Genomic DNA, 21179 nt, shown 5'->3' on the forward strand with positions numbered 1-21179 from the left:
AGTGAGGTGTTGTACTTACTCTCACATACTACAAATAGCTATACAGCCAAATAAACATCACATTGCACTATCATATAGATTTCTTCTGTTTTCCAAGTGGTCAGCGTTTTGCGGTAGCATTAATAGTTATTACGGATTTAAATGGACACTCTCTGTCTGTAACTGATCGACAAGATCAATAATTTTAAGATCAAATACTAACAGCAGTCTGTTTTTTTCTTTAATCACTGTCTTTTTGTTTTATACCCATGCCTACAGCAAGATTCTGTTTTCTGTATGTAGACAGAGCTTCCTGCTGTGTGCTGTCGAAAGAATGAGAAGACAAGATGGAGAATCAATTTAAGAAAAAAGCTTTAGTTGACAAAGCTTTGCTGTAGATCAATGGAGTCTAGCTAGTTAAAATATCTTTGGGAGCAGAGATTTTACAATCACAAGCTTGGACATAATAAGTTTAGTTTTCCCCATTCCATTCATACAGAATTTTGCCAGATAAAAAAAAAAATATGCAAATACCAGACAGTTGATTGCCTTTTGGCTTTGCTGTGGAACAATAAAAGCAGCTTTAAAACATATTTCCTTGATATACAGAAAATCTAGTCCTTTATTAAACTTGTTCTTTTAAAAGAGATGGTATTTACTTAAGAGTGATCCTTGTTACAGCAGAGCAGGCAACAGTTTACCCATAGAGAGATGGAATAGTATCCAATTCACAGCTTGGTACTTAGGGGACCTTTTTTTCATTGACTTACTTAGTCTTTTATCACTTATTTGTTCAAACAGGTTTATAGCAAACACACGATGTGTGCAAACTGATATAAAGCACAGCTCTTCCCTAGCAGATTTATCCTTATAGCTGAAATTTATTTAATCGTGTTTCAATAAATTTGCATACCAGCAGTAATCAGTTGTACCAAAATTCCTAATGTCGTGGAATGAAAATATTATGTAACTTTTTGCTTAAATACACATTTAGGATGATTTAGAAACACTCCAATCACTTTCAGTGTGCAGCCAAACCAATCAGGACAATACTCTCAGGCACATGGTGTGACTCCTGGGTACATCCTACACAGGGTTAAGTGTGGGTCCCTTCCAACACAGCATATTCCATGGTTCCTCACTGAAAAAAAAAAAAAAATCACGAACCATTTCAGCTATATCACCTGAAGAAAAAATGTGTACTTAAATTACTTAGAAAGAAATCAACCCTGCAGCTGGTTTGAAAAATGTCTCATCTGTTACAGTGCTTACTGAACTTTCACATAAATGTATGGTAGACACCAAGCCCTTTACACTGAAAATGTCTTTCTTAGATCCTTGGGAATTATGTCTGGATTAAAATATTGCCTATACATTTTGTCTGTGAAGAAATTTGTGTTTCAAAGTGTGACATATTCAAAAACGGAGCAAAAGAAATGTATTTCTAAGAAATAAGAAAAGAAAATAATGCATGTATTTTATGGATAAAAGCCTTACTAAATTCTGGACAAAATTTCCAAAAGTAACTGGTAATTTAGAGACTGTTCATTGTGGGGTAGAAAAGAAGAGATTATTTAAAGGGGTCCATGCAAGGAAGATGAGACTTTTTGTCTTCTCAAAATCAGTCTTTAAACAGACATTTTTTTGAAATTTGGGTCTCTAAAATTGCTAATCCCTTCCACAACCTTGTCTTTAAAATTGCTAATCCCTTCCACAGCCTTGCCTAGCAGTTAGCATTAATCACTGCAGACTGAATCCCACTGGTCTCTGAGTCTACTACAGAGTTTATTGTATCTGTGGGAATTGTGTCTTTTGAATGAAAAAGGATGCTGTGGGCTCCCAAATACTGGGTTTCTGGTGTAATGTATTACTTCAGATTCAGTTCTGTTTCAGTAAATATGAGAGCACTGATAGTTAAAAGGCCTCTGCATTTAAAGTAAGCATCTACAGCTCCACTGAAACGGCAATTAAAATTTTAAGAGGATGTCAAAACAGTGGAAGTATAAATATTTGTATAGAAAATATTTTCCTTATTTCCACGAGTTATTTCACTATGGTAATGTCAATATGTAAAACCAAACTACTGTGATTGAAAGGGCCAGAATATGCCTACATATATATGTACAGATTTGTATATATGGGTGCTAAAGCAGTTACAGGTTATTCTTAACTTTTTATGCCCTTTGAATGATCATGACTCACCTGGAGTTCTCTGTACCTACTTCATCTCAAACATATACAGCTTGGAGCAAACTAAAACAGAAGCAGTGAGATGTCATGCAAACACATTGTTGGCATCCAGGAGTGCCTGCAACTATATCATTTTATACTGGCAAATTATCAAATCATTCCCTGCCTTCTTGCATCAGCTTAATTTGGATCAAACAGCCAACTTAATTGTTACCAATCTCCTTGGACAAACATGTGTTAGATCCAAGAAAAATTATTTATCTGTACAAAATATGTATATTTTTTTAAATTTTTTTAATGCTGGACATAAAGCCAAAAGAAACAAGTGCACTTGCACTAGGTTTTATTATTGAAAACAACTGTGATTCTGCTTCTAGATGGGCTTTAGATCTTTACTCATTTTAATACTGAATGCAGATATGACACCATGAGGGAAACATCTGTGTTTCCTCCATTTATAGGAAGGTCTCACTGAGTGTACACTTACAGAACTGCACATGGATGAAATAGGTATTATGAACAATATTTCTCTTATAACAGGAAACCTAACAGTGGAAAGGACTGGGTACAAAAATATTATCAATCCCTTGGTGTTTTTGTCTTCATACTGTCAAAAGGCTTTCTGTAGAACCAGAGCTTCATTAAAAATACAGTCACTAGTAATTTCTTTGACAGAGACTCTCCTGCATAAATTAATGTTGCACTCTTGTATTCTTTAAACCTGTCCTCCAGGAACAGTAGAAGGAGTCTGCAAGCCACAGAGCATAGAATAACAGTAAAGGTGCAAACTGTATCCCCAATTCCTCTTAATGATGTGTTAACTTCTAATCCTGGTTGGGACCATTAAAATACTGGATTCTTTATGTGGAGCTGTTGAAGAACTACCTTAACCCTTGCATTGCCTTGGCATCAGATCTCTTAGTGTTCTTGTTCATTACATAGCATACATTATTATTATCTTTATTGTTACTGTATGATATACAAAAATAAAGACTGGAGTAAAATGTGAGCTTTGAGTTAAACAAATTGTCTTCTTCAAGATAACAGTTTTAATAAATTGCAGAAGAACTTTCTGAGGAATCGAACGGTAGTGTTCTGATAAAGCACTGAAGTGGGAATTTCAGATGCTTTACTTGCTGGTGGATATAAACCTCTTCATATGACCTTGGGAAGGTCACCTGCTCCCTCCTTACCCTCACTTGAGACTATGCTCATAACAAAAAGAATCATAATAATAAGTACTCTACCACAACTTACAAGCGTGCTGTGGGGAAAAATGAGGCTCTAAGTAGCTGATGAATGCTGCAGAAAAGACCATAGATAAGGAAAATCATTAAAATGTAAACTTTTAAGTAATTTTAAGGTGTAATTGGTAAAAGAAAATAAATTACTTTAAAAGCAGAGAGGTGGAATAATCTGAATTACATAAATTGGTTTTGCATTTTTGTGGGTTAAACATGAAATACTTCCTTATGCACAAAAGTTCCCTGGATCAAGGCCATAATGATCTATATGAATACAAGATAAATTCTTCAGTAGCACAGAGGAGAAAATATCAGAAGGTGACCTCTCCTCATGACCTTAAACCAAGAAAATCCGTTGAGTCTTGAACAGCATCATGAAACAAAAATTCAAAGCAACTTTTGTATAATTCCAATCATAAAAACATTAAGATTTAGACAAATAGTTTTAAAGAATTTATGTTTCTCCCCACTAGCAAGCTGCTTTTGCCCCCAGTTCAAGTGAAAATCCATGTAAATCTTCTGAGTTGAGATCATTAGATTAAAATTGGGAATGCACCCCTCCCAATGAGGGTTCTGAACAAAGCAGACCCCATATGTATTATATACCCCTCAAACTAAGAATGAGGACATAACTGGGGAGCAGCAATTAGCTCACTTGGTTACAGCCTTGTGCTAACAACACCAAGGTTGTGAGTTTGATCCATCTATAGCCATTGGAGTTGGACTTGATGATCCTTGAGGGTCCCTTCCAACTCAGAATATTTTGTGAAATCTGTGAAGTTCTACTATTCTTTGAGCAACTTAATATTTCCCACAAAGCTGTAGTTATTTCCAGGGGGTCCAAAAATCATCTTTGTCATCTGGAAGATTTTGAATCAAGCCTTATTCGCCTGAACAACCTTACTCACACACATATTCTGCAATATGACCAGTCTCTCCTTCCAGCTATTGACATCTTGGCAGGGTATGAATACTAAACTGTGGTGGTATAGCTTTCATTTTGTCTGATATTATCTGTTCCTTTTCACTTTCTCCTACTTGATATATTCTTTAATACATGTCCTCTTTTTTTTGACTCACTGAAAAGTGGCATTTTCATCATTACTTACTAATCATGGTTCAGCATCCTATTACATTTCAGCAGCTAAATCTAAATTACTGAAATAACAGCAACCCACCAACTTCCAGTGAGAAACTAATGAAATTATTAAGCTGTTTGCTTGTTTTTTAAGGATGCTGGTGTAAGATCTGGTGTATTTGCTGTATTTGATTATATGGCCAAATATGAACCGTGCTTTAGCATCAGCATGAGTGGTTGAAGGTTGGTATTTTATGTCTTGGGGTGCTGTCAAAGAAGAGAAATTCTGTGGAAGGCAAGAAGTGCAACCTGGTCTGTCTCTGTGTTACTGATTTCTTCTGGATGCATTTAAACAATTGAAAGCCTTTTGATGAGATTTTGGCTTAGTAAAAAAGAAAAGTTATTGTTTTGCTTTACTCACCACTCAGTAAGAAGACAATGCTCAGCTCTCCTTTGGAATTAATTTTGCAATGGTTGTGATTTTAATACAGAGATTTAAACACTAAGATTTTAACACTTTTTGATGAGAAACTGTTTTTTAAGTACAAATGCCAAAGCAAAATCACTTCAAAGAGAACCTTTCACCAGCAGTAAAAAGTCCTGAATCTGAAGCAATTACTCTGATTTTATTGCAGGTTTTTAAGCTCTTTTCTTTTTTATATCAGAAGATTATGCTTTAGGAATAGATAGGCTAAATTTCAATGCTTATGAGACAACATTTTATTTAATTACAAACTAATTAATTGTATGTGTGTAAGAAAAATATAAACAAAGGATTTAAACAATCTCAGATTTTGAGAGAAGTTCGCAAGTTATTCATGTGTAATTTAATATTAACCTAGAAATTAAAAAAAAAAAAAAGTACTCTTGTTCTGATATGACTTTTTCTTCCTTATGATCTTAAATCTTTCTTTTTCACAAGAATAACACCATTTAATTCAGAGTTACACTGTGTGCAAGCAGGAGCAGTATTAAGCCTCCAAGCTCTCTTGCTTTCTGGAATTACGTCTTAGGGTTTTTAAAACTGCTTTTCTCAAAAGTCTTTAAAGAGTATCTTTCAGTAAATAAAAGCTCATGTGCCCTTGCCTTCCAGTTACTGCTTCAGGTGTCTAGACAGCTCCTTGGAGGCTTTTGCTGCTCTGTCTAGTGCAATTCAGTTCAAGTCAGGAGAGTAATCACTGCAAACATGCCATGGAAACAGATCTTATAACCATGGCATGATCTGCTGTGCACACACCCAGCTGCGCCTTTGCTCACTGGGACAGGTCCCACGGGGAATCTCCCTTCAGAGTGAACAAAGGCAGCAGGTGAGCACGAGGAAGCAAATATCCATTGATTAATAAACGCGTGCAATAGTTGTAAAACATGCTTTTGCAATAGGCTTGGGCAGATACTGATTTTATGTCAAGTTATTTTCATTTACAGCAGTGAAACAGACTGACTCTGGACATTTTTTCACTTAGAAGTTATTTTTTAAATGTTATTATTAGTTCTACAACTTCTTTTGAAAATGTCACAAATATAACAGTTATGCAGAATTTTTACTGGAAACCTCTTCCTGACAGAGATTTTATATTATTGTTAACTAACAAATTCCATAAATATTTACAACAGAAGGCCACTTTTATATGAGAAAATCACCTAGTTCTGATGAGATTTACAGTATATCCAGATATTTACAAACTTACAGTACATACAGATAGAAAAAGCCTATGAGTGTCCACATTTCAAGAAAAACATGGCTTCTAAATAGGGAGGCACAAAATTTCAGACATTAAAAACATTTTTTTCTTCAGTGACAAGATCGGAAAAAAATCCCCCAAAAATTTTGGGACGCTCATCAATTTGAACGTGATAACAGGTACGTCCCTAGGGACTGTATCTGAAAAACCCATCCAGGATATTTGCACTTCCCATGGGCAGGCTGCTTCCCACTGTAAACAGCATGAATCCTTCCACCCACTTCAGTGGGAGCTGACAGAGGGTTTTACTCATGGTAAGAGATAAACTTTTCAAGGTCTTGAAAACACAAAGGTCTGCTTTTCTGCACCCTTATAGACCACCAGGCTGACTGAGAATGTTTCCTAACAGCTAACCTCTGCTGTTTGATTTTATTTCCTGAGGCTCACATCACCTCATTACCACTGGCTGTTTGATTTAAAAATAAGCAGGACTGGCAGGTTCTGGCTAGTGACAATTTTGTCAGACTTGAATTTACTTCCCTTTCCTCTTAGAACAGAGGAGCCACTTTTCTTTCTGATGGCTGCCTATAGATATTTACCAGGTTGATTTCATTTTCTTCTGCTACAAAGGAAAAAATTAGTATGACCTTCCAGCAGACAAAGGTGAAGCTTCTGGGATTTTTTTCTTCTTTCATTTTGTACAGAGATGCTGCTGATTTGGAAGAAAAGCTCTCCATGTATAAAAAACAAAAAAAAATAATTCTGAAAAGAGTAGGAAATGTTGAAAGGGAAATAACTGCTGTATTCTTAATAGCAGCTTTTGGGAATGCAAAGATTTGCAGTTATTTACTGGAAGAAGCCTCAGTTCTAGCCAGTCATTTAATGCTGTGTGTCAATACTTCATAAACATACCCCAGATAATAAAATATTTCTAGAAGACTCTAGGTGACTCTGGTTTTGTTTTGGTATGGGGTTTTTGGGATTTTGTTTGTTTGTTTTTATTGTTTTTTTGTTTGTTTTTGTTTGTTTGTTTGTTTGTTTTGGTTTTTATTTGGTTTGAATTTTTTTTGTACACACCTTCTGTTTGACCTCTAAGAGCCACTTCTCTTGTCTAAGGATAGCTACTTAAGACCAAAATTATTTTTTCATTTCTAAGAATAATTAATCCTTAACCCTTATTGTGTTTTTCTGAATTATATTATAAGGTGAGTTTCAGATAATATTTCTGAAGTGAACTTCTCTTCATACACATTTTCCAAACAAAATCTAGTACTGAAATTGGTCTCTAACAGCTAGCTGGGAATTAAAAAGACACAAGTACACAGCAGTAAAATGCAAAAGAAAAGTTAAAATATTAAGTCAAAAATTATATTTCAATAAAACTGAGATGATGAGATGAGATAAGATGAGATGAAATGAGATGAGATGCCCTGAAAAAACACAAGTATATAGCTCTTTCCAGGAGATTGTCACACTGATCATTGAAATAATGCTACTAACAGAGGTTTTTTGTTTATTTTTTAACCATAGTGATTCAGATACAGTTTTGAATTTGGAAATTGTTCCTCATGAAACTAATATTTGATAATTTTCTACATGTAAGGCACAGCAAAATTTTTGAGAGCACATACGCCATAGCTGGAGGATATGAAAGACTGAAGGAAAGCCACAAGAGAAAAAGGTATTAATGTGTTTGGAGACAAGTTAAGCACTAGAGATACTGCACTGGAGTGACAAGTTTTACAGTGAAAGAAATAGCAAGTAGGAATGGAAACTACAACTTTCTCCTACAGTTATGATAGTATATGACTGCATACTGAAAAAATACATTTTTGTTCTCTGCATATACGTTTTTTCCACAAATAATATACTTGTTAAAAAATTGGACAATGAGTACAATGTTAAATATTACTACATACTCAACACATATTTCACTGGAAAAATAAAATCTAATCCTTTTTGATTGCTTAGAAACTGAGACAAATGCTAATGAAAAGATTATGATTTTGGATTAAAATGCACTGATTTCTATTTGCCTAAAGCTCACCTCTCCTCTTGAAATAATAAACTTTACTTTTGAGAAGTTTTTTTTTTCTCTACAATAACAGCAGTAATATTTATCCATAATATTTAATTTCTAAGTAATATATTTTGGTCATTGATCAGAACAAGATCGATTTAATTTAGCCAAGCTAACAACCTTCAAGGTACCCAAACCAAGTCAGGAGGGAAATAAAAGAACTTATGTAGTTAATAATCAGTAATTTCTTTCTTTCTTTATATTGGCTGAGGATGTTCTCAGAAGGTTTCAGCTCTGGTTTGTAAAACAACCAAACCAAACCAAAGAAAACAATGCATGCTGGGTCTGTTATGGCCTGATTTCATTGACATTTCCCCTGGGAAGGCATCATTCCACACCTAGAGCCACTAACCTTTTGTTCAGATACTCCCAGTACTAGAAACACCTTCAAAAATCTTGCTCACTGTGATCATCTTTGGGCTGAGTTGAAAAGCATATTAAAACAAAACAAAGGAGGTGTTACCCATACCCCTTCACATTCTTTTTCCTTTTTTCAGCTTTCACAGGCTGCACCAGCCTTACTGGCTGGTGATTTCCAGAGGCTGTACAGAGATTGCCTTTGAAATTTTAATTGATTTTTTAGAGTGAAAAAGCTTTTTCACACCTCAAATTTAATGACATGTGGTATAGTTCAGATAGACTTATGTCAACTGCTAGCTGATGTTAAGATTGAAGCTGGTGCCATATATTAAATGAGAAGAGGAAGGGAGAGCTCTGTGTGAAACCACCTCTAGGCAGAAGCCTGGCCATGATGGCCATCCTGTGAACCAAACAGGAGTGTTCACAGTAATCTGCAGATGTAACAGCACATCAGGATACAGCTGCTTTCAAAGTAAAGTCATCTATCAAGGGCACAGATATGTCTGACTTATTAATTGCTACCTGGATTTTCAAATTATGACAAAACCAGGAATGTAGAAGAGACCTCAGGGCTAAAACTCAGTATTTGCACCAACACATCACAAATTCAGAAGTAACTAGCAAGATTATCAAGTTAACATTTTGTAGTCCCACACTGTGACTTCGAAAAAACACAGTTCCGTGTTGCTAAATCTTCCAAAAAACATCCCTATTTGAAGACAACAGAGACTGGAGGGTAAACCCCTCCCCTTTTATCCATTTCCAGTGGATAATTGCCAACAAGTCAAAAGAAAAAAAATAAGATTTTAAAGAATAAAATATCTGCAATTTCTAATCTGAATTATTGTGGCATTAGATTTCCACCACTAGTTCTACCTTTACTCTTCTAACTCAAAAGAGCTTATTTCAGCCTGGAAAGTACATACATGTATGCTGCAATCAAATCAACCTTCAAACTTGTTTTTGATAAACTAAACAGACGTGGCATTTACTCAAAGATTTGAATAATTTCTGTGACTTTTTTGTTCTTTATGTTTTCCATATTTTAAACATCCTGTCGTGGAGCTAAGCTTGCCTGCCTTCCTGTGTCAGACTGGCTACATGGATAAAAACCACCTTCCTGTTTTCATGCTCCTGTTTAATCACAGGCAATGCTGACTGCTTTTGCCACAGCATTGCTTTAGAATTTCATGTTAATTCTTTTTAAAGCATATGCTTTCCAGCACACACTGTGTTTTTCAGCCTTTGTTCTTGCTGAATAGCTTTTTTCATGACCTTAAACTATAGTTTTTCTACATATCCCAGGTCATCAGACAATCCTGGTCCCTGTTAACTGCTCTCTTAATTATTTACCCTGCTGTCCTTTGTACCTTTGCTCAGTAGTGACTCAGAAATGACCTCTCCAGACAGATTAAGCAGGAATAACCTCCCTTCTGGGGTACCAATTAAGCCCTCACTTTGTGACGTGCTGTAAATTTGTGTGTGTGAGGGAATACACAGCTCCCCCCTGGGCAGCGGTGAGGCAGGGCTTCACCATCCTTCCACCATCCCAGCTGCCTTCCTCAGCCAGACTGGAACCTGCACAGCCCTGGGGAGGGCTGGCAGGGCTGGCAGGGCTGCAGGTGGCATCTCCTCCCTGCACACAGGAGCAGCACCCCTGGGGCCACAGCCAACCAGTGAGCAGGTCACTGGTAAATTTTCATCCTTTTTTTTTTTTTTTTTCCTGTTTGTGTTTTTTTCCAACAACAATCAGATATTCATGAAATTTGATCACCTTCAGCAACTGTATGAAAATGTCAGCCTATCGATTAGTGACGGGCTGTTGATTGTAAGGATTCACTCAAAGGCTCAGTATTCATCATTCATTATCTGAGTGGTGTGGCCAGGCTTCTGAGTCAAATAACATTTTTACTTTTCCCTGATTGATTAATTGACCTTTTAAAATCTTCTTAAAGGCTTCTTTCCAAAGCAAAATTTTGCACATGAGAGATAGAGAGGTTTCTTTCTTATGTCTTTTCTGCTTGAGAGATGCTGTGAAATAAACTACCAGGGCAGATCCCAGGTAAATGTGAGGAACAGCTCAGAAAGGAAGGAGTGGTTAAGAGGAGCATAAATCAAAATTTTGTAGAAAATAACTTGCTTTGGCAAGAAAAGAGTCAATGTTATTCAGTATTTATGTTATCCCAGCAACATTTAAAAAAAGAAAATAAGATAAAGGCATTTTTTATTGAACTGATTCAATACAGATCTCCAGGCATTTTGTCATTGTCTTTAAGGTCCTTTTTTTTTGTTGTTCTTTTTCGCTTTTCTGACATGATGTTTCAACTTAACTGCAGAAGACAGTAGAAATATTCTCGACTTTATTATAGGCTTTATTCACACAGACATTGTGTACTGTACCAGAAACCATTTTTTTTAACTCTTCTACCTAGCCATGGGCTAGCAATGAAATCCACCCTCTGGACAGTGTCTCACACATATGAAAGACACATGTAAATACAGGGTTTCTGAGAAAACACTTCATTTCACAGTCACATTTAATTAAGTCATTAGCTTAAATGCAATACCTTATCAAGGGCAATTAAAGAATTAGCCAGTATGCACCAAAAGTGCCTCTCCTTTCTCCATATGCTCCTCTCATATACCCAATTTATCGTATACCCAGATTTTCAAAGGATTTGCATGACTTGCTCACTGGTCTTAGGCTAGAATTTCAGGTGTTAGCATATTGAAAAATAATTAATATCCTGGGGCTCTCTGCCTGTTGTGTTGCTTCTTCTCCCATCCCACCCTGTCCAGTGATAGTCAGAAAAGGCACTGGAGATTAATTGCTGACAATAAAGCATAGACTGACTAGTCTTGCCCTGTCCAGAGTAATGTCTCAAGCTCCTATAACACATCCTTTCAGACCCTCCCTTGGCTCAAAACAGCCTCTTTGGGTCCCTCTGCACATGCTGTTAAAGGTTTACAAAGGGTTTACAAAGAGTGTCTGGGGAAGTGCAAATCCCACAGCACTGATGGGGTGCAAAGGTAGAGAGGAATTTTAAATGCAGGTTGGCTGAGTCCTTTCTTTGAAAACATATTTAATGTGGCTGATAAGAAGGCTTATGGGTATATTTTATTATTTAAATCTACATAAATAGCAAAGCAATTTATAATAATGCATTACAAATCCCCAGAGTTCCCACCTACATTCTAGCTCTCACAGTTCTTTCCCATTTTCTAAATGCCTGGGGAAAAGTGAGTCTTGCCATATCAGTAATCTGATGACAGGGAAGTAACACCACTGATTCTGACAACAGAAGCAGATTATCTTCTGAAAACCTGAATTATCATATCTTTAAAATGTGAGACTGAGTTTTCACCAACTTAATTCATTAGCTGGTGTAAGTGCTAAGGAAGATGACTTGTTGGGACCTTTCCTCTGTGTTGTTTACATTGTGCTGTGGGATCTTCCTGTGGAAATGACTGCATGTATTGACCAGGAGATCCTGGGAAACTAAGACTGGATCCAGTATGCTAGAAATGCTGTAAATCCAGTATGCAGCAAATACCAATTCTGTGATGTCTCAGGAAATATTTTTCCTTATTGCACCAAGATTTTCTAGTAATATTTCTGTTGTATAGTAATATTTCTTTCTAATTTCAGAGGACAAAATATGTATCTATAGGTTGATATGTGTCTATTTAAGAGAGCCTTTCAGTGCTACAAAATTTTTTTTAATCACTCAGTGCTAAGCTTAGTGGTAATACAAGTTCCTAAAAAATCTCTAGGAATATTCTAATCTAAAAGCAGTTGTAAATGCCACAAGAGCCAAGTCAGAGGTGTTTTATGGCACTAATCTTTATAGTTTACAGTGCTGCAGTGAATTCCTTGGAAGAATACATTAAAATTGTCAGTTTCTATAGCGCTCTGCCATTTTTCAAAATTTTCTGGTCAAGAGGAGTTATCCATGTCTTTGAGGAATCTGAAAAGGCTGTCCTGACTAATCATTTCTCAGTGATGATAGCACAGGAGTTTCTGCACATGCTTATGGTAAACACTTAATTTTCAGTGTGCTCAAAATAACTTTTTTTAATTGTTATCACTGACCAGTACTAAAACTTTGTTATTAAACTTCTTCAGTGATAGAAGAGGAGGTGGAAAGCGTGATAATTCAATTTCTTAGAGATTTCTTGCAGCAGAAAGCATGTGCAGGACCCAGGCTGTATTTCCAGATGACTCAGTGGAAGATAATGTCAATAGGTAGTACTTAAAATAATTATACAGTTGCTTAAATTGTGGTCTGGAATTTAATTTGGTCCCTTAAGCCTCAGGACTAGGAGAAAAGTTTTTTTGACTGAAGATGGAGAAGGGAAAACTTACCATAATATTCCTGCTCAACATGTAAAAACTGAAATCCAGAACTGATTTCTGCATCATGTACCCTCATTTAAATGTGTTTTCCAGACCTGCAGGTAAATTGCTGCTGCTATTTAAGATATCTGCTAGAGGGTGAATTCATCAAGATAAATGGATTGGTATGTTTTTAGAGATGTTTAATTCTGTGTATAAGAGACCATCTGTTTTCTGATAAATGTTCTTGCTCATATTTTTGGGCAGGTTATTTTATTTAGTCTTTTAAGCTTTGCTTCTTTTTTCTTTTTTCTTTTTTCTTTTTTCTTTTTTCTTTTTTCTTTTTTCTTTTTTCTTTTTTTTTAATAAACACATTTCAATAAAAATCCTACAAAGAATCAAAATCTATAAATGAAAAGCAATTTATGTATCTTCTCTTCTTTTTTCCTTTTTTTCTTTTCTTTGACATTTCATTTGCTTAGCTCTTCAATTGATTAGTTTTATCTCCCAGGTTTTGGGGTGAGAAAGGAATTATTCAATGTATTTTCCAGAGCAGTCTATAAGCTTGCTACCCGTGGTTATGTCTGCCTGTCCTGGCCTATAACTTTGAAATGCCCATGATGATCTTGCTTAATAAGTATTTCTGTTTATGAGCAGCTTAAGCAAAATTAAAAAAAAAAAAACAAAAAACAAAAAACACAAAACCAAAAAAACCCAAACAAACCGAAATGCTGAGTAATTTATGAAATTAATTTATTTCTAGTTAAGATTACAACAGAATCATATGCCCTGCAGAGGGGTGCCAATAGGAACCACAGTACACAGGTAGTGAAATTCTTACAGTATCTATCTCACCTGCCCATTAGTTGGTAGGAATCACTACAGGAGTATTAAGAAAATATATTGCTTGGTAGATTATATTCAAACAGTTTATTGCTAACAAAATCTGTCATTTTCACTTGTGTTAATTGTGACTGAATAAAACAACCTTTTTTTTTTTTTTTTTTTAAGAAGCTAAACAGAATTCACAGGTAAATCAAACTTCTGTAAGGGCTGTAGTATTTGTGAGTTCAGAATTGACAATTTGAGAATTTCCTCTCAAATGAACATTTCAGCAAACATTCCCATAACAACAATAATCCAACACAACATTTGGAAAAAGTAGGCACAAAAGGCGTAAACACAGCCAACACCAGTTCTCTGGAGTGCTGATACTGTCAGCACTTACCAAACAAGCAAACAAAATTGCTTATTATTATTATCATTATTATTATAACAAACATTTATGGAACTTTTCTAAGGTATTCTTCTATATCTGCCATTTTCTGCAATTTATCTTGCCAAAATATGGAAATCTTCTGGAAAAAAAAAAAAAAAAGAGGAACTTTTGTTTCTTTTTCTTTGACACCAAATTCTGTGCAAATTTAAAACACATTCAATTTTACTTCTTTATTTCAATAGAAGGAATGTGTCATATAAAGTGGTTATTGATTTTGGCTTCCCTGCATATTTTATGCCTCATAATAATGATGAGTTTACCTGAGAACTCCTTTTTTGTGAAGAAGTACTTTAGTGTTGTGTTTGAAAGTGTTGTGTTTGTGTGTGTGAGAATGAGGCAGATAGATTTTGGTTACCCACTGTAATCTATCATTGGATATTCAACCAGGATAAACTGATTTGTGTTCATAGATATATAACTGAAAAATCTGACTTACTCTAGAGGTAGATTTACTGGGGGCACAAAGAAAGGGGTGTACTTGCACTTTGTTTCCCACTTTCTTCCATCTTCTAGCACTTCAGCAGTGATGTAAAATGCTTCTGCATATCACAAAGTAATTTTTTCATTTTTCTTAAAACCTTCTCAAAGTCCTCCTCCTAAAATGTGGTTCCATTGCCATGGTAGTGCTAAAACTTTAGGCACAGGAGTCAATAATGAGGAGAGGTGTTGTTACCTGTTCTTAGGACACAGCAACTTGAGTTCATAGTGCTCCCAGACATCAGCACCTCCCAGAAGATCCAGATATGCCCTTGCATTGAAATTGTATGAACTCAGTCCTATCTAAGATTTTTTATATTCTAACTCTAATTTTAAAGTTAGTGAAACTGTTGCATCTCTGGTTCTTATAGTTTGCTTTGCATATAGCCCTGAACCTCCTAGAAAACCTTCAGAGACTGGTGATTGCTGTTCCTTGTAGGTCAACAGTACTCGAGAGTCTTCATTTCCAAGTACAAATGTTAAAGAGAAATTCATTCTAAACCCTGGGAGATTATTGAATAGTACTGAATACAAGAAGAAAAAGAAGAGAAATAGTACAGCATTTCCAGTTTAATGAAGTTAAGACGTTCTCTGGAACAAAAGTAATCCCTCAAAGGAGCAGGTTTAGCCTCAATGGCCTTGAAATGGCCAGATTACATCATAATCAATCTCATATGACTGTTCCTTCCATGGTGCATATAGTGCAGGTCTTCAGAAAAGTTGCTTGTAAACCTGAGTTTTCCCCTAGTTCACTGCTCTTGAGAGTTCCTGATTTCCTTTATTCTTACGCTGACTAACACCGGGCTACTGGGACTCGTTAATTTGAGCTCTAACAAAGAATAGCTCAATTGAATCAGTCATAAGTTAAATGCATGGCACTTTATTCTTTTTATGGGATCATCATCTATGGAGAACACTACATCTCAACTCCGCCTCTTGCCTGGAAAGCAACCCCTGCATTTTGGTACTCAGGCACAGGCACAGACAGAACTGGCTCTTCTGCACTGCTCCTGTGACAGGGCGAGGGTGTTGCTTGCTCCTATCGGTGCAATTACGCCAGCACGGTGTAGAACACACATTTTTTTAAGCTAAAGCAAAGAACTTTAAAAGGTGATTCTTAAATCACAGTATGTAGGCTAATTACCAGCATATATTGAAAACGCCTTGTTCTATGAATAGAAACTCAGTTGCATGGCATGTGACAATTAGGATTCATGGCCCACTGAGTAAAAGACAAACTAAATAATCCTTCAGTGCAGGAGCTAGCCAGAGAAAACAAAACTGGTTACAGAGAGGATGTCATAAATGTATAAGAAATGAAGTATGTAGTCTCAGAATATGGAAAATGAGTATAAGAGAAAACCACAAGTAATTTTTCATATTTCAAGAAACCAGGTATTTCCTTTTGATGAATTATAAGGTACTGAAAAGATTGATATTAGATTCCTTGGATAATTTCTGTGCTTATTAATGTAACACTTGGTTTATACTTGAAAAATATGGGCTTTCTGAGTTCTAGTAATAAAAACGTAAGACTAACTTTAATTTTCTTTTTCAATGGACTAAGGGAAATAAATAGCTTTTAATTATTACAAAAAAACTAATAGCTACTATTTTTTCACTCATGTAATATACATTTTTACTTCAAAAAAAAAGAAAACTAATTTTTCCTCTTATATTCAAAGATATATTCCACTTTATACAATGGATACATTCCACTGTTTTTCTGAGAATTAACTACTCTAAATAAGGCAGTTAACATCAGTAGAGACTGGGAATATTTCCTGTGGGGAGTTATGTCCTCATTCTTGGCAGAACTTTTGCACAAAAAAAAAAGGTTTGAGGGTTTTGTTTTAAAAGAACCTATGTTATAAATTTCCACAGATCCTTTAAGTCCCTTGTTTAACAAGTATTTTGATAATGTCAGAATAACTGACTGTACTATTGATTCAGAGAAATCAGCACTGCTGTTATTACAGGGAGGGTTTAAGTAGAGCACAGAAGTACAACACTGGGTCAGGTTTCAGGCGCTGAGAAGGGAGTGCCAAAGCGGGGATGTGCTGAAGGAAACCGGAGGGCAGCTGCACTGGATGATAAGGTGCATTAAGATATGAGGTCAGAAGTAAAGAGAAAGGTTCAGTCATGTAAATAGCTGAGGTGACAATTGAAAGTGAGCCTGAGGAGCAGCTCTGGTCACAGCCAATCAGTTCAGATCCTCCAAGGAACACAAATCTAACACTCAGACAATCACAGCAGAAATCTGCCTCCTATGGAGCCAGAAGTTTTGCAATGAGGCAATTTAACAACTTGGTAGTCTTCCCAAATCCGCCATTGGCTTGTACAATAACTAGTTAAACTAGTGAGACATTTCAATGAGCTAAACAATTAAGCTGGGACCTAAACAGTAATTTTAATGTGGTGAAAGGGAACTGTTATCCTATGACTGTGAAACTTCAATCTTAATAACTCTAATATGGACATAATAGCTCTGTTCTTCTTTATTCAAGTGTCAGAAGCAGAAAATTGAAGGAAAGAAATGCGATTTCTTTGGAAAGAGCTCATATTGGCATTTATAAATCTGTAATATCAGATTTAGTCTCTATCTTTAGTTTGGCAAGGCTCAATGGAGTAGATTAGCCCCAGGAAAATGAAAGGCTTAAACTATAATTAATGCATTAAAATCACCTAAAATTAGTCATTGACACACAAGTATGTTTTATAATTTTGTTTGTATATCCATAGAAATTAAAGTACACATTTTTTCAGAATATCTGTAAAAAAAGCTAGACACAGCTCGTGTTCCATTTCATTCTTAAAAAAAAGGCTTGTATGGAATTAAATTATGAATAATTTTGTGCTGCTCTCTGTGAAGAGACAGCACCTGCACTTGTAGCTACACATTTGCAGATAAGAAAAATCACACTGTGTGTGCAATGCCAAGAACATAGAGGCAACATAGAGGCAACTAAATCTAATAAAACAGTAGTTATGGGGGACTTCAACTGTTTATAGTAATAAACTACAGTTTATTACTATAAACTGGTAATATGTCATATTGGGACAAGGTTAGGAAGGAATTTCTTGACATTTTAAGCAATTGTTTCTTGGAACAGCTTGTTCTAGAGCCCACAAGGGGAGAGGTTATGGCCCTAAGTACCAGAGAGTTATTTCAGGAACGATAACTGAGGCACTAAATAAGAGTGCCCAAAACACAATTCTATTCAGATCCTTGTGGGAGGGACTGTGCAATAACATGACATTAAACTTCGGAAAGGAGAAAGTATTAAACATAGGGAAATGGAAATCACTACAGAAAATCCTTCCAAAAGCAGAACCCATAAAATAAAAGGCAAGCCAGAAAATCGCAGCCTTGGAATCTGCAACATGGCAATGACTTACCCACCTTGCCTTAAGGGTCTCTCAAGACACGTGGCCATAAGCAAAATTAGAAGTGGGAAGGCTTGGTACTATTAGGATGAAAGCCTCCTCTATTGCTGTGATATCAGAGATGATATTTCTTGTGTTGACATAGCTACATCCATTTTTAATTTGGGTATCTGATTATTCATGGACCTTGGTTCAAAATGTGGAACCACTACTCACTGATTATTAATAATACATCTTGACCTGCATGGGTTTACAGAGCATGCATTCCATTCTATTTTTCTCATTAATAAAAAGTGGGAATTTTGGCATTCCTCATGATATTTTAGCTAAGTTTTTTGGAGAAATTGTAAAGTTTTGTTATTTATTTCCATGGGACAGACTTAGAAGAGTGCAAGACAGTTTTCAGAATTTAATGCAAAATATTTGTAAGGATTTTACTTTGATTCAGTTCTTGCAACCAAAGAACACTCCAAGACAAATATTAAAGATGTTTCTATGAAGTCTGAGATTACATCTGGACATCTTTTTACCACTGACTATATCTAAAAATAAGAAAATAGTGAAAGGATGAGGTGCAGATGATGTGTATTTGGAATTGTGATTTGTTACTTTTTGATGAAAATAAGACTGCTTGTTTTATGATGGCTAATGCATATCATATGTTTCTGGTTTTCTATCTGCATCACACTTCAGTTGCATTCTAAAAACAGAAAGGTTTTTCAACCATTTTATGAGATAACAGAACATGACTAGAATAACAAATGCAAGAAATCAGCAGAACTCTTTTTCTTTTTAGATTTTTTTCTTAATGATTCCCATGACCCACATTTTCTGTCTTACATTTATGCTGTGTTATTCACTGGTTTGTAATTGCTTACATCCTTCTCTGAGGAGCTTGTAGCCTGGCACCTTCATTTCACTTTCCACTTAAAGATTTGGTATCCAAATGCTGGTATTGATCATTTTATCTTTTTTATTTTCTCCTATTCTTTCTCTATCCTATGACATTTCTAACGAATATACACTTGAATTAATCAAGTGGCTCTGCAGCAAAAAAGAAGCCACTTCTAGAATACTGTTTTTATGGTTTTGTTGCTAAGAATTTTCTTTTGTGATCTCTGTTGTCAACTAAACAAACATTTTAACCACAAACAGCACCACTAAATTCCTACAGTAACTAACAGGTTACAGATTTTATCCTCTTGATGTGAAAAAGGATTGGTTACTTGCTAGCATCTGAGAGCTCAAAAATATTCCATCAGAACGATTCTCCTCTTCACAGCTGCTCAAACAGAAAACAAACTTATAAAATGAGATTGTGAATAAACAGCAGAAAAGTCAGCTCATTAATCTGCTAATACTTATGAAAGTTGTTCTCCTGAATTTCATCATAATCTAGCTAAGCTGTACCATACTACTTTGGAATGTCTACAGTATGTGCTATATGAAAAGGAAGAAATATATAATGTATCAAATGGTAGAAAGAGGCAAAGAAAACCATCCATCTGTATCTCAAGATACAGATTCCTTGACCTCTTGAGCACTTCATAACTAGTGGTAGGTCATGTTCATCTGTTGGGAAGCTGGAAAACTGCCTCAGCTCTTGTATTAATATTTTCTCCACAGTCTGAGAGGACAGCCAAACTCTGAGCAAGAAAAGATTGCATCAAGTAAGAAGGTTTAATCCTAAATTGGGGTCTTTTTTAGGAGCATATTTTCAAACTAATTATTTTTTCCTGGGTCAGAAAAAGTAGAAGACCTCCTGCTGTCTGGACATGAAAAAGTACTACAAACATGACTCAGAGCAAACAAAAATATATCCTATATATACTCATAAAGTCAAAAGCATGATTTTCACATTCATAAATACTGAATTAATGACACATCAGATTACCTGTACGTCATATGTTTACAGCTATAAAACACCCTGAAATTGGCCTATTATTCATTTTTATTTGCTGCATTTTCTTTAAATTACATACAAGGAAATTGGTTGCAATTTTAGTATTGCAAACCCACAGCGTTTGACTGCATACATATTTTTTTCCATATTGCAGTCAGCACATACATCATTTAGAAAATCAAGTGTATCTATTAGGCTAAAGGTTTAAACATTTGTTTCATGAAAGGTCATTAAATATAAAAATCAGGCTTACATGTGCAGGTCTAGAACACATAAAATTAACTAATGTATGTTAAAAAAGGGTAATATAAATGCACAGAGTACCTTATATAAATAAAACAATTCTAGGCAAAGAAAATCAGACAAGGATGTGCTCTGAAAAAACAATGAGTGTGCAGGCAATCACAGAATGCCTTTGAATAACTCAACTGAATTTTTAACATGTACATGGACAACATTTTTCAGGATCATGACTTCAGACACACAAGAGCAGAACCCACTGAAGCTAATTGAGGTCCCTTTCTTCTACCTACCTCTACAGAAGTAATATGGTATGTATTTAAGGGGAAATGAATGAACAGGTCAATAGCAGCTGTCTTGTGTAAAAATGAAGCATATATTCATCTTTGTAAAAACTGTACAGGACAAGTGAGTCTTACAGCCCTGCCTGCAGATAAAGTGTCTGTGTTTCTTAGAACAACTAAACTTCAAATATTTATGTTTTAAAGGTTTACTAGATGGCTTTAGGAAAACATAGCAGAGGACCAGGAGGTCCTGTAAGTGAAAGATCAGCGTCTGTATCCTGCCACTCCTTCTGCTTCCTTCCTGCCACTAGTGGAGTTCAACCCCATTTATCACGATTAGTGTTTTTTGAAAAGACCCACTGTTGTCATAAGAGATCCTAGCAGGTGATGTTGGAGTTGGAACAAGATTGGCAGGCTGTCCCTTGCTTGCACCCTTTGGAATATACCTTCTTGCTAAATCAGGATTGAAGTCTAGAATTCCCATAGTCTTCTGTAATAAGTGCAGGTGAAACCTGAGTGACCAGACATGTAACTCATTTTCAGCTCTCAGACCACCTCACACTAATGAGGATACACACAAAGAATGTGCATCTTGTATTGTTAGAAAGCATTAATTTTGTGCTAATTTTTTAAATAAAAAAAGTTTTATCTTTGCTGAGG

The sequence above is a fragment of the Onychostruthus taczanowskii genome, unplaced genomic scaffold (genome assembly GCF_017590055.1).
Source record: "Onychostruthus taczanowskii isolate IOZ18803 unplaced genomic scaffold, ASM1759005v1 scaffold7, whole genome shotgun sequence".
NCBI lineage: Eukaryota > Metazoa > Chordata > Aves > Passeriformes > Passeridae > Onychostruthus > Onychostruthus taczanowskii.